This window comes from Scylla paramamosain, chromosome 5 (assembly GCF_035594125.1).
Source record: "Scylla paramamosain isolate STU-SP2022 chromosome 5, ASM3559412v1, whole genome shotgun sequence".
NCBI lineage: Eukaryota > Metazoa > Arthropoda > Malacostraca > Decapoda > Portunidae > Scylla > Scylla paramamosain.
Genome location: NC_087155.1, coordinates 11,313,151 through 11,324,191, shown reverse-complemented (window position 1 = coordinate 11,324,191; position 11,041 = coordinate 11,313,151). Strand labels below are relative to the sequence as shown.

Below are 11,041 nucleotides of genomic sequence, written 5' to 3'. Positions count from 1 at the left end.
TGTTGAATCATTGTTGCACTGCACGCTTCCTGCAAGCATTATAGTGCAAAACGTGAGGTTAAAAAGAAAACACAATGAAAAAATACCGTCTAATCTGGGAGGTTCTTATTACAAAGAATATAAAGAACGATGAATTCATGCTTCGCTGTGTTAGCATTTTATGAAATCCGTTCGTGCAGTGCAGTTATAACGAAGTAACTTGCGAGGCCCGTGGTGGCGTGGTGGGCGGCAAGTTTTGGTGATTCAGGCGCGTGGAGGCGGGCTTTGACCTTGCTCGCCCGGCGCTGTCAGAATGTACACCGTGACCTCGGTGGCTGCCCTCAGGGAAAAGAGTCTGGTCCCACGACGTGTTTCCAAGCGCAGGGTTACGTAATGAAGCCTCGCCAGCCCGCCAAACCCCATCACCCGTGCAGAGGCGTGTACCCTCACCAGCACGTTCATGTACTCTGTCCTGTTTTTCATGTTCCTGCCTTTGAAAACATTGGCATTTTAATACTTTCCCTTGGTGGCCCCCTTGACTCCCGTGAACTCTGTAGCCTAGTGACCTTCCTTAATGTGTGTTTTTTTCACGTTTTTTTCTTATCCCAATGTTAGATCTGTGTATGTAATTTGAGTGACCTACAAGTGACCAGTGTCTGCTGCAGCCTTTATAACCCGAGTGACCTTCGCACAGAGCCTCTCACCCTTGTCTTCACCTCTAGCTCGTCAGTTGCGCTATAATACTCTCTCTCTCTCTCTCTCTCTCTCTCTCTCTCTCTCTCTCTCTCTCTCTCTCTCTCTCTCTCTCTCTCTCTCTCTCTCTCTCTCTCTCTCTCTCTCTCTCTCTGATCCGCAGCACACTCTTACATTCACTCAAATCTTACAGTTACTCAGAGCTTTCATTTAATTAGCATGATGCGCAGACCTTTAACATGTGACCTTTTTGTGCTTGTTAGTTTAAAAGTGGTAATCTGGGTCGCTTTTACTATGAATATTACCAGGCAGATTATAGGCAGCTTTTTCCCCGCACAAAACAAAACATTGTCATCTGGGTCTTTGTTTTTGTAGAGGAGTGCGTGACCCTTTGTGGCCGTGAGCGTACTGTCATGGCCATAAGTGAGTAGAATGCCGCAGTTTTTCCCCTGAATTTTTTGTTTTTTTCCTTCAGTCTCTTGCTCTTTGGTCAGCTGAGAATCTACGAAGTTTGGTAGATTTTCAGTTGATCAAACGACTTGGGATAGAGAATGATAGGTGGAAATAGATAGGTTTCACACAGGGACTGCTACGTGTAGTCCTTACGGCTTCCTGCAGTTTGCCCTATTTTCTTATGCTCTTGTTTTTTGTAAAGGAAACGTTGAATCCAGTGGAAGTGAGTGTAGAAAGTTGCTGGATTAGTGAATACGACTGTACTAACCCGCCCCTTCAATCTTAAATGTCACTTCCATATGTTAACTAATGACATGCGCCTCGAAGACACACAGCTGCAGCTCCTGATAAACTCCACACAAACTGGTTGGCTTGGCACACACACACACACACACACACACACACACACACACACACACACACACACACACACACACACACACACACACACGTTGATGTATGAGTGTTTATTATTTAATAGTAGGAAAAAAGGCACGTGAGACGGTAAAAAGTTGTAAATGTGTGATGGACGCCACGTTGTCTTGTTATAAAATCATTTTCTTCTTTCTCTTTATTTATGATATCACTTTATTAGAAAAAAAATGGGGAGTGACGTCTTTGCCTTGTATAGAGAGAGAGAGAGAGAGAGAGAGAGAGAGAGAGAGAGAGAGAGAGAGAGAGAGAGAGAGAGAGAGAGAGAGAGAGAGAGAGAGAAAAGAAATATGACAAGAGGATTCAATTCAACTTTCCACATCTTGACTTGTTCACAAATTTAGGTACAAACTTTTTTTTTTCCATTTTCTTCTTCTTCTTCTTCTTTTTTGCTTGATGTTTGCTTGATACATGAGAAGGCTTTCACTTGTGTCTCTCCTCCCCATCCCATCCCTCTGCTGTCTCTCCGCTAATTCTTTTATCTGCAGCATTACATAATAGCACTTGTAATGTAAGGTGACATTAAGCTCTGTCCCGCCATTCTTGTACTCATTCTACCCATTGTTACTGTAGCTACTGCCACTGCTACCACTATTCGTTCTCCTCCTCCTCCTCCTCCTCCTCCTCCTCCTCCTCCTCCTCCTCCTCCTCCTCCTCCTCCTTTACTACTACTACTACTACTACTACTACTACTACTACTACTACTACTACTACTACTACTACTACTACTACTACTACTACTACTACTACCACCACCATTATCACCACAACAACACTACCATCACAACATCACAGCTTCTCTACCACAACACCTTTCTGCACCACCACCTCGCCACCATTACAACACCCTCATTACCAAAACACCACCACAGCTTTCCTACCTCTAAACCGCGTCTACCACCACAGCACCACCACCACCACATCACTACAACTTCTCTACCCCTCCTCTTCCACCACAGCTTCTCTTCCACCACAGCAGAGCGCTCTGAACACTACAATATACCCGGAGGAGCGCGTGCCACATCGCTGTTAATCCACCATAACGCCCTCCAGTAATAAATCGTTTGAAGAGACGCCGAGTGCCACGCAGAAATATTTGGACCAGTTATATATGGAGCAATTTAGTGGAGACACGAGTGCTGTTGGTGTTGGTGGAGGCATTGTGGCCGTGTTGTAGTGCCACGAGGAAGTGGTTGTGGTGAAGCTGTGTAAGGCGGCTGTATTGTGTGTCTGTGTGTGGGTGTGTGGAACGGTATAGGAGTAAAGGTCGTGATTAGCTTTGTCTGAAAGGTAATGTATGTGGGAATGGTTATGTGTGTGTGTGTGTGTGTGTGTGTGTGTGTGTGGTGAACGTAAGGAAGGGGGAGGAGTTGAGTGAGTGGATGTGTGTGTGTGTGTGTGTGTGTGTGTGTGTGTGTGTGTGTGTGTGTGTGTGTGTGTGTGTGTGTGGTATAAGAATGGGGGTTAGTGTGTGGTATAAGGGAGATAAAAGGGAAGGATGTATGAGAAAGGTACGCTAGATAAAGGAAAGATAGGGTTAAATGAATACGTGTGACTGCTGTATGAGGAGTAAAAGGACTGGAAACGTGTATGGCAAAGTGAAGGGAAAGAAACAGTTGTGTAGGAATGTGTGTGTGTGTGTGTGGGTGGGGAGTGGATGTGGATGTCAGGGAGGAAAGAGCGTAGGTGAGTGTCCGGGATGGTGAGGGGCGTGTGTGACAGTGTCTTTGTACCGCTTCTTATTTCATATTTTTGTGTCGCGTCCTCTTCGTTGGGATGAGAGAGCCACGTGGCGATGGTAGAAGAGAGGAGGGTGAGGCAGTAGTGCAGTCTATCGCTTGACAGTGCTCAGTGATTGGGAGAGAGAGAGAGAGAGAGAGAGAGAGAGAGAGAGAGAGAGAGAGAGAGAGAGAGAGAGAGAGAGAGAGAGAGAGAGAGAGAATGAATTATTATGCTACTTGAATTACCTGTTTATCTACTAGTGTGTATGTGTGTGTGTGTTCTCTCTCTCTCTCTCTCTCTCTCTCTCTCTCTCTCTCTCTCTCTCTCTCTCTCTCTCTCTCTCTCTCTCTCTCTCTCTCTCTCTCTCTCTCTTATTCGTATGGAGACATCCCCCGACCCCCATCCTCTCCCCGAGCTTCACCACCGAAATGATGGATGTTTGACGTTCACGACAGAGCGTTAAATTTGTTTGAGAAGTCAAGGTTTATTGCTCCTTTTTTCCTCTCACGGGGCCGAGTGGTCAGGACGGGGAGGGGAAGGTGATAGCGTGGAAGGAATACGTGGGTAAAGGAGAACTAGGGCGGCGGGAATGTGTTTGCGGGGAAGGGGGTCTAATGAAGTGAGTAAGATGGGTAGGTTGGAAAGTCGGGGCGATGAATTTCTTAGAGGTGAATCTGTCAGCTCTTCTGAAGACATATTGGCTTCCTTGATTTAATACTTGTGTTTCTTATTTCAGTAAGAGAGAGAGAGAGAGAGAGAGAGAGAGAGAGAGAGAGAGAGAGAGAGAGAGAGAGAGAGAGAGAGAGAGAGAGAGAGAGAGAGAGAGAGTTTCCAAGCTTCACAAAATGAGAATGGAGTAAATATAGCAGTAGTGAAAGAATAAGAGATTACTTTTTAACATCATTACAAAAACTTTTAAACTGATGATACTCGGAATGAAATTAAGCCAATATCGTGTTACTGCATCAGTTCATTCTCCTCATTGCATTCCTTATCAGCCAGAGCGTTCATATATCCGTCCCGCGCTGACCTCATTCCTCCTGACGAGTGCTGCCTCTAGAGACTCGTCACCTTCGCCTGATCGTTGACGTGCCTTGTCGCGTCCACTCATCCTGCACAGCCCTCACTCATCTCACGCCCACGCCTCGCACTCCTGATCCATTATGCCATTCTCTCTCCAAATTTACAACGCTGCGATTCTGTTTAACGCATTTCTTTTTTTATTCTGTGAGTTTCCTTTGTCTTTGGTAGAATCTCCTGACGTTGTGCTCTTACTTTCATTCTTTGTCTTCATTGATTCAAGTCTTTATCACTTCCATTTCTTCTTTCATAAAATCTTATTGGTCGTTAAGATGTCTTATAGATTCACCTAACGTCAAATGACTAGACAGGAATGACCGTGTTACGAGCGTCAGGATTCCCTATGCTCAGCGCTTTCTGAGCTGTAAAATGCCCAGAAATCAATACCGCGACATCGCTCACAGGAAAATCATTCTTTAGGGTCCTACAAAAAATAGTCTTCGTGAACATAAATATTACATCTTTAATTTATAGACTCCTCCACAATACAGCTGTACGGGAAAAATTGCTGTACGGCCCATAAATCGTGGCGCGTAGAGAGGCTGTGAATGAACGCCAGGACACAACTCATCCTGTCGGGACCCTTCCCTCCCTCCTTCCCTCCCTTCCCGGTACCAGTGGAACTTCCTGTGTTTCCTGCCGAGGTGGAGGAACACAATCCGTCCATTACTTGAGTCGCATTAAACTGAACCACTCCTTCTCCACTTTACTTCAGGGCATTTTCATGGATAAATACAAACTGATGCACCATGTCTGAGTTTGTACGTGATTGGTGACGAGTTGAAATACCAGACGTGTGATTAGTGCTATCCCATGTTAGAGGCCTGATGGTGTGACATTGATTGCAGGCTGTGTGTTTTTTTTTTTTTTTAAGCTGTTGGTTCGCTCAGTGTGCAGTGTGAGGCTCTGCCCTGCTGCCCAGGCAGCGTGTATCACAATTTCCACGAAGGTTTTACAGAACTTTAAGGTGAGGAAAGATTTGCTTCACCACGTACTGGAACTTAATTAGGAGGAGTTGGAAGTGTTTCTTGCAGTGGAGCAAGACGGCGACATTCTCATTACAGAGCTTGAAGCTGCCTTGGTATATCTGAGCGTGTGCCAGAGCCAGCCGCGTGGCGCTGAGTGTGTGCTGACTGACTGACTGCCTTCACGTGTCTGAGGGAGTCACCTGGAAATGGAAATTTTTGGAAACATTTTACGGGCAACACGAGTGCAATTAATCGATGTGTAGAAGATCAAAGAAAAAAAATATCTTGAAAAAAATTCAGAGCGCGCGCACGCACGCACGCACGTACGCACTGTAATTACAAGCATAAATATAATCTTGAAAAATAGTCTTTGTATTTATCATCATTATTCTCAAGGAGGCTTTGGGTCGCTTTGTGTGTAAAGTTTTATCTCGATACCTCGAAATTATATTTCATAAATCATAACACAGAAAACACGTTAAGTATTAAATATTGTATTATAAAAATGTCCCCCGTCACAGTATTCGCGGTCGTGATTTATTACGTGCAGCTCCGTGCGAGTCAGACTTTTACATCGCACACTGGAATGATAAATCGAGAGTATTGGTGTATTTTTAAAATTGTTCCTCGTTCTATAAAGGATTAAAGGATGAGTTGCCGCGCTGGAACCATTGCTCTTGCCTGCGTAAATCATTTTGCCTTTATCCCCTCGACCACGTGTCCATCACTGACTTAAACTTGAATATAGAGTTGATAGATCTATCCTCTGTTTTGGTTAGCCGAAGGACGACTAAATGATAGTGGCTGAGTGCTTAGGGCCGGGCGAGGAGGATCAACACGCGAGGCAAGATGACGGGAAGACAGTTGTGATACCCGGGCAGCGAGGTGAATCCTTGCTTAACCTTTACAACTTTTTTACTCCTCCTCGCAGCCCTAGTCTTTTAATCATAACCTTTCTGGGGTCACGGTCAGAAATCCAGTAATATACCGGATTCACTTCCACTGTGTTTTTTAATTTTCCTTCCATCGTAAGTCCTCCAAGAATCAGTTATCAGGTCTTATAAGGGGACTGTCAGCAGATCAGAGGCGTTAAGACCGAAGAAGAATGAAAAGCACAGTTGAAGTGAATGCAGGACGTTGTTCAGCTTCTGACCATAACTGTATCGATCTCGCTGGCACGCTGCAAACAAGACCCATCTCACGTGATGCACCTGGTACACCGACTTCTTAACTTAATAACGGCAGTTCATTATAGGCGAGGCTGCTTCCTGTATCTCTCAGTCAAACATCCTCTTGGTATGTTCCTTCCTGTGCTTCACCAATCAGCCCTTCTCTTTCTGTGTTCCTTCTCGCGTTTTACCAGTTAGACGCTGTTGGTAAGTTCCTTCCTGCAGCTTTCCAATCAGACCTTCTATTGCTATGTTCCTTCTATTACATGATCAGTCAGACCCTCTCTTGCTCTGCCTCTTCTACCACTTATGTCGGACTTCCTCATTTCATGTTCCTTCCAGTGCTTTACAAGTTAGAACTTTAAATGCCATTTTCTTTCCAGCACATCACTAGTCAGACCTCTTGCTATGTTCTTTCCATTGCATCACCTGTTAAACCTTCTCTTGCTATGTTCCTTCGAGCACATCACTAGTCAGGCCTCTTCTTATGTTCTTTCCATTGCATCACCAGTTAAACATTCTCTTGCTATTTCCATTGCGCATCACCAGTTAAACCTTCTCTTGCTATGTCCTTTCTAGCACATCACTAGTCAGACTTCTTCCTATGTTCTTTCCATTGCATCACCAGCCGTGTTCCTTCTAGCACCTTTCCAATCAGATCTTGTAGTATTCTATCCAGCACCTCACCATTCAGGTCTTCCCTTATTGTGTCAGCAACACACGTGTCCTGGCAGTCTATATTTGCAGAATTAATGATACCAAACAAAGACTGGGATTAAAATGGAATCATATTTGTATGCATGGATGTGCCGTTGTATTGCTATATTTGTATTAATTATATGCATATTTATTTGTTCGTGTGTTGTTTAATCCATTCATCTGTATCTGTTCATCGTTTTTATGTGTTAATTCATCATTTCATCCTCTATGTATTTATCTATTTGTCTATCAGTTTACAATCATTTATCTCTATGAACACACACACACACACACACACACACACACACACACACACACACACACACACACACACACACACACACACACACACACACACACACACACACACACACACACACACACACACACACACACACACACACACACACACACACACACACACACACACACACACACACACACACACGCGTCAGTGAACACCTCGCTTGCCGCTTGCATGTATAGTTAATAGTTTGAGGACTGGTTGTGTGGCTCCTGTTGTTTTTTTCTTCTTTTTTTCAGTTCCCCAAATAGCGTAAAAAAAAAAAAAAAAGCTTATCTCTATGATTAGCGACGTGTGGTTTGTCTGGGGCACTGTCCATCACCACGCAGTGCAGGAGAATCATCAAAACCTGTCACCGTAATTATTTTTCGTATATTCAGCCGAGTGATCTAAATGATGAACGTGGGAGGCTTTCATTTTTTTTTTTTTTTTTTTTTTGCGAAATGTTGTGAGATATTTTTAGCGCAAAAGGCAGAAGAATTATCCAGTTCGGCGATTGGGGAAAATTTGGTTTTAAATTTCAGGCAGTCCGGGCACATTTTTATCCTTTGTAACAATTGTGTGCTATGCGTTCATTATTTGCTGTAGATTCAAGGGAGGCGAGGGGGACGGGGAGGAGGAAGGAGGGAGGGGATCAAGCAAGTATTCATAGGCAGCAATGGTGAGATGTATCGAAAGATTGCAGAATTTTTTTTTCTTTTTTTGATCATTTGGTCTTTATCGCTGAAGCAGTTAATTTTAGAATCTCTCTCTCTCTCTCTCTCTCTCTCTCTCTCTCTCTCTCTCTCTCTCTCTCTCTCTCTCTCTCTCTCTCTCTCTCTCTCTCTCTCTCTCTCTCTCTCTCTCTCTCTTATTTAAACAAATATTTACAGAAAGGCTTAAAATTCCACGTTGAGTATAGAATTATTTAAAAAGCCTATGATAGTATTATTTATAGGGAATAACACTATACATAATTAACATAAAAATAATAATACAAAATACTCTCTCTCTCTCTCTCTCTCTCTCTCTCTCTCTCTCTCTCTCTCTCTCTCTCTCTCTCTCTCTCTCTCTCTCTCTCTCTCTCTCTCTCTCTCTCTCTCTCTCTCTCTCTCTCTCTCTCTCTCTCTCTCTCTCTCTCTCCAACTAGCCTCATAACATCACAGTACAGTGGCCTGGATGATCCTTGAATCACGTAAATCTCTTGTGTTCTTTTTAGTGATTGATTTTTGACGTATCATGAACGAGGAAGGAAAAACTGCACCCGTCAGCCACCAGCTCTTGGATGAACAATGGAAAGATAAATCAGCGCTCATTTTTGCCTCGCGGAAGTCCTTGATATCTGAAGTCATCAATCAACACTCGGATATCACATCACAAGTCCCCTTCGTGAAGTTTTTCGTTAATCATTGGATAAAATTCTGACGCGTAGTTCTGTTTAACCCTTTCGCTGTCAGACACTTTTACTCATAACCACTTACATTGTTGTAGACTTTGTTTTGTTTTATAGTCTCAAATAATTTTATAGCCTAGAGAAGAGAAAATGATCTTCCTTTTTTTTGTCCACATATATTTTTTTATGCTTTTTTTTCACCTTTCACTGTTAGATACTTATCTATAATGACTTACAACTTTTCGAACTCTCATTCTTATACTGCAGTCTCTTAAATAATTCTCCAGCCAAGAAAAGACGAAACTATCTTCCTTATTATCTTTTTTCTTTGTCCAGATCAATTTCCTACTGTGCTCTTTTGTGACCCTCTCACTCTTAGATACTTTTATCCATAATCACATAACTTTTTTAGACTATTATTGTGTTACAGTCTCTTAAATAATAAATAGTAAGACAAAATGGGCTTCCTAATTATCCTTTTTTTGTATCCATATATTTTTTTTTTTTTCAATTTTCAGACGGCCTTAGCGGTAAAAACTTTAAACTTAATGCAGTGAAGCTTCTTGGAGGTAACTTGCGGTCTTGTGCGAATATTTATGTGTATGCAGACTACAGTAACATCTGGTAACGATTACACACAATTGCCGTTATTTCTCAGACTTTTCTCATAATTTTTGTGTGCTTCTGGTGTATGGCGTTACTCGCATTTCTTGTTGCGTCGATTTCTTGTCCTCTTGTGTGTAAGGTTTCTCCCCGCGTCAGCAGGTGGGTGAGTGCCGCGTGCATCTCGTGGTGTGTTTGCCGTAGCGAGGCGGGCAGGTGATTTGTGTTGTCTCTAGTGTGTCATCCGTCACGGGAAGCAAATTGTGATCTGTTGTAATTATGTAAAACTGTCTGAGGAAGTGAACATTTCTGTAATCTTGTTTTCAGATGTGTGGACGGGTCTGAGAACCAGTGACCCGCATGCCTGTAGGTCTTCCTGAAGCACATTTTCCATATTGTTGCTGTTAAAGAATAGAAGTTTCTCAGGTTATCACATCTAATAAACTGACGAATCGTTTAAAGTCTTCGTAGCATAATTTTCCATGTCCTATAATCCCCATTTAGCAGTCATCCCATGCTTTGCCGCCACTCAGGAATTGAGGCTTCAGGGATGGGCAGGCTTGTGCTCGCACGCGTAGTTTTTATCTGCACAGATGGGTTCAGTTTATCCATATCTTACACTAAGAATGCTTTCATACCCTTTGGTCGTGCTTTTTATCAGAGTGGCTGCTTCCCTGATTTCTTTGCTGGCACTGAGAACAAACACGACCGAGTACTGTGTGACACAAGTCGGTCACTGAAGGTAGTGATGGTGGTGGTGGTGGTGGTGGTGGTGACCGTTGGGGGCGAGGTGGACAGAAACAATGTTATGAACACGAACGTTTCTTCTGGCAGTTTCCGGCAATTGTTAGCCGGAAGTGGACCGGCTCTCATGTGTGGGTTGGTGGCGTCCCCTCCCTCCCTGCCGGAGAGCACCGCGCCTCCAGCCGCGGTGCCTGCGAGTGCGTGGCTCCTGCTTCACCTGGCACTGCTTCTTTCCGTGATTATTTACACCCACTGGGTGAGGAAAGAAGAGTGGTCGCTTGAAAAGGAAGGATTGAGGTGATGCAGCTGGGAAATGAGGGTCACTCAGGAAAGGGTGGATGAGTGGGGTAGTGACCGAGGGACAGGGGGCGGGGGAGCGGCAGCTGGGTGAGGGCCACACGGGGAGAGGAGATACTCGGTGTAGCGTCTGGCACTCATTCCTCAAGGTGGTGGGTGCCAGTGCCCCAACGGCCCTGTGACCCACTTCCCCCATGCCGCTGGTCACCAGGGTGTAGGGCATCTCGACAGAAAAAAAGGAGTTAATTATGTTTATCTGTTTGCCTTTTATGTAACTTCAAAAGCACCTCTTGAATCAGGCCAGCGACGCAGCAGTCGGCGTTGAAACATTGACCCAAAATGTGTATTGCAGTGTGTTTTTACCAGAGTCCTTGTTAATTAAGTGCTCATTTTAATTGAACGGGCGTGATCCGACCCGCTCTTTGTGCTCTCACTAAACTCATTATTATTTTTGGCCTTTTATTCGCCAAATTGCGAAGCGAAAAATATGGCATTAAATCTCTTTGAAAATTGCCTCAAAGAGTCT

At 43.9% G+C, this 11,041-nt stretch overlaps 1 long non-coding RNA gene across 3 annotated transcripts in view; it reads left to right on the top strand.

The window, feature by feature from the left end:
- The window catches only part of LOC135100523 (uncharacterized), a 101,319-nt gene extending 91,989 nt beyond the window's left edge, over positions 1-9,330 (top strand). Inside the window, exons 3-4 of one of the 3 annotated variants that reach the window (XR_010268766.1) lie at positions 5,234-5,326; positions 8,698-9,330. This is a non-coding gene — a long non-coding RNA (uncharacterized LOC135100523). Of the gene's footprint in view, positions 1-1,047; positions 1,847-5,233; positions 5,327-8,697 lie in introns of those variants that run through there. The other 2 variants (XR_010268765.1, XR_010268768.1) reach the window with 2 other exon arrangements.
- The last annotated feature ends 1,711 nt before the right edge of the window (positions 9,331-11,041 follow it).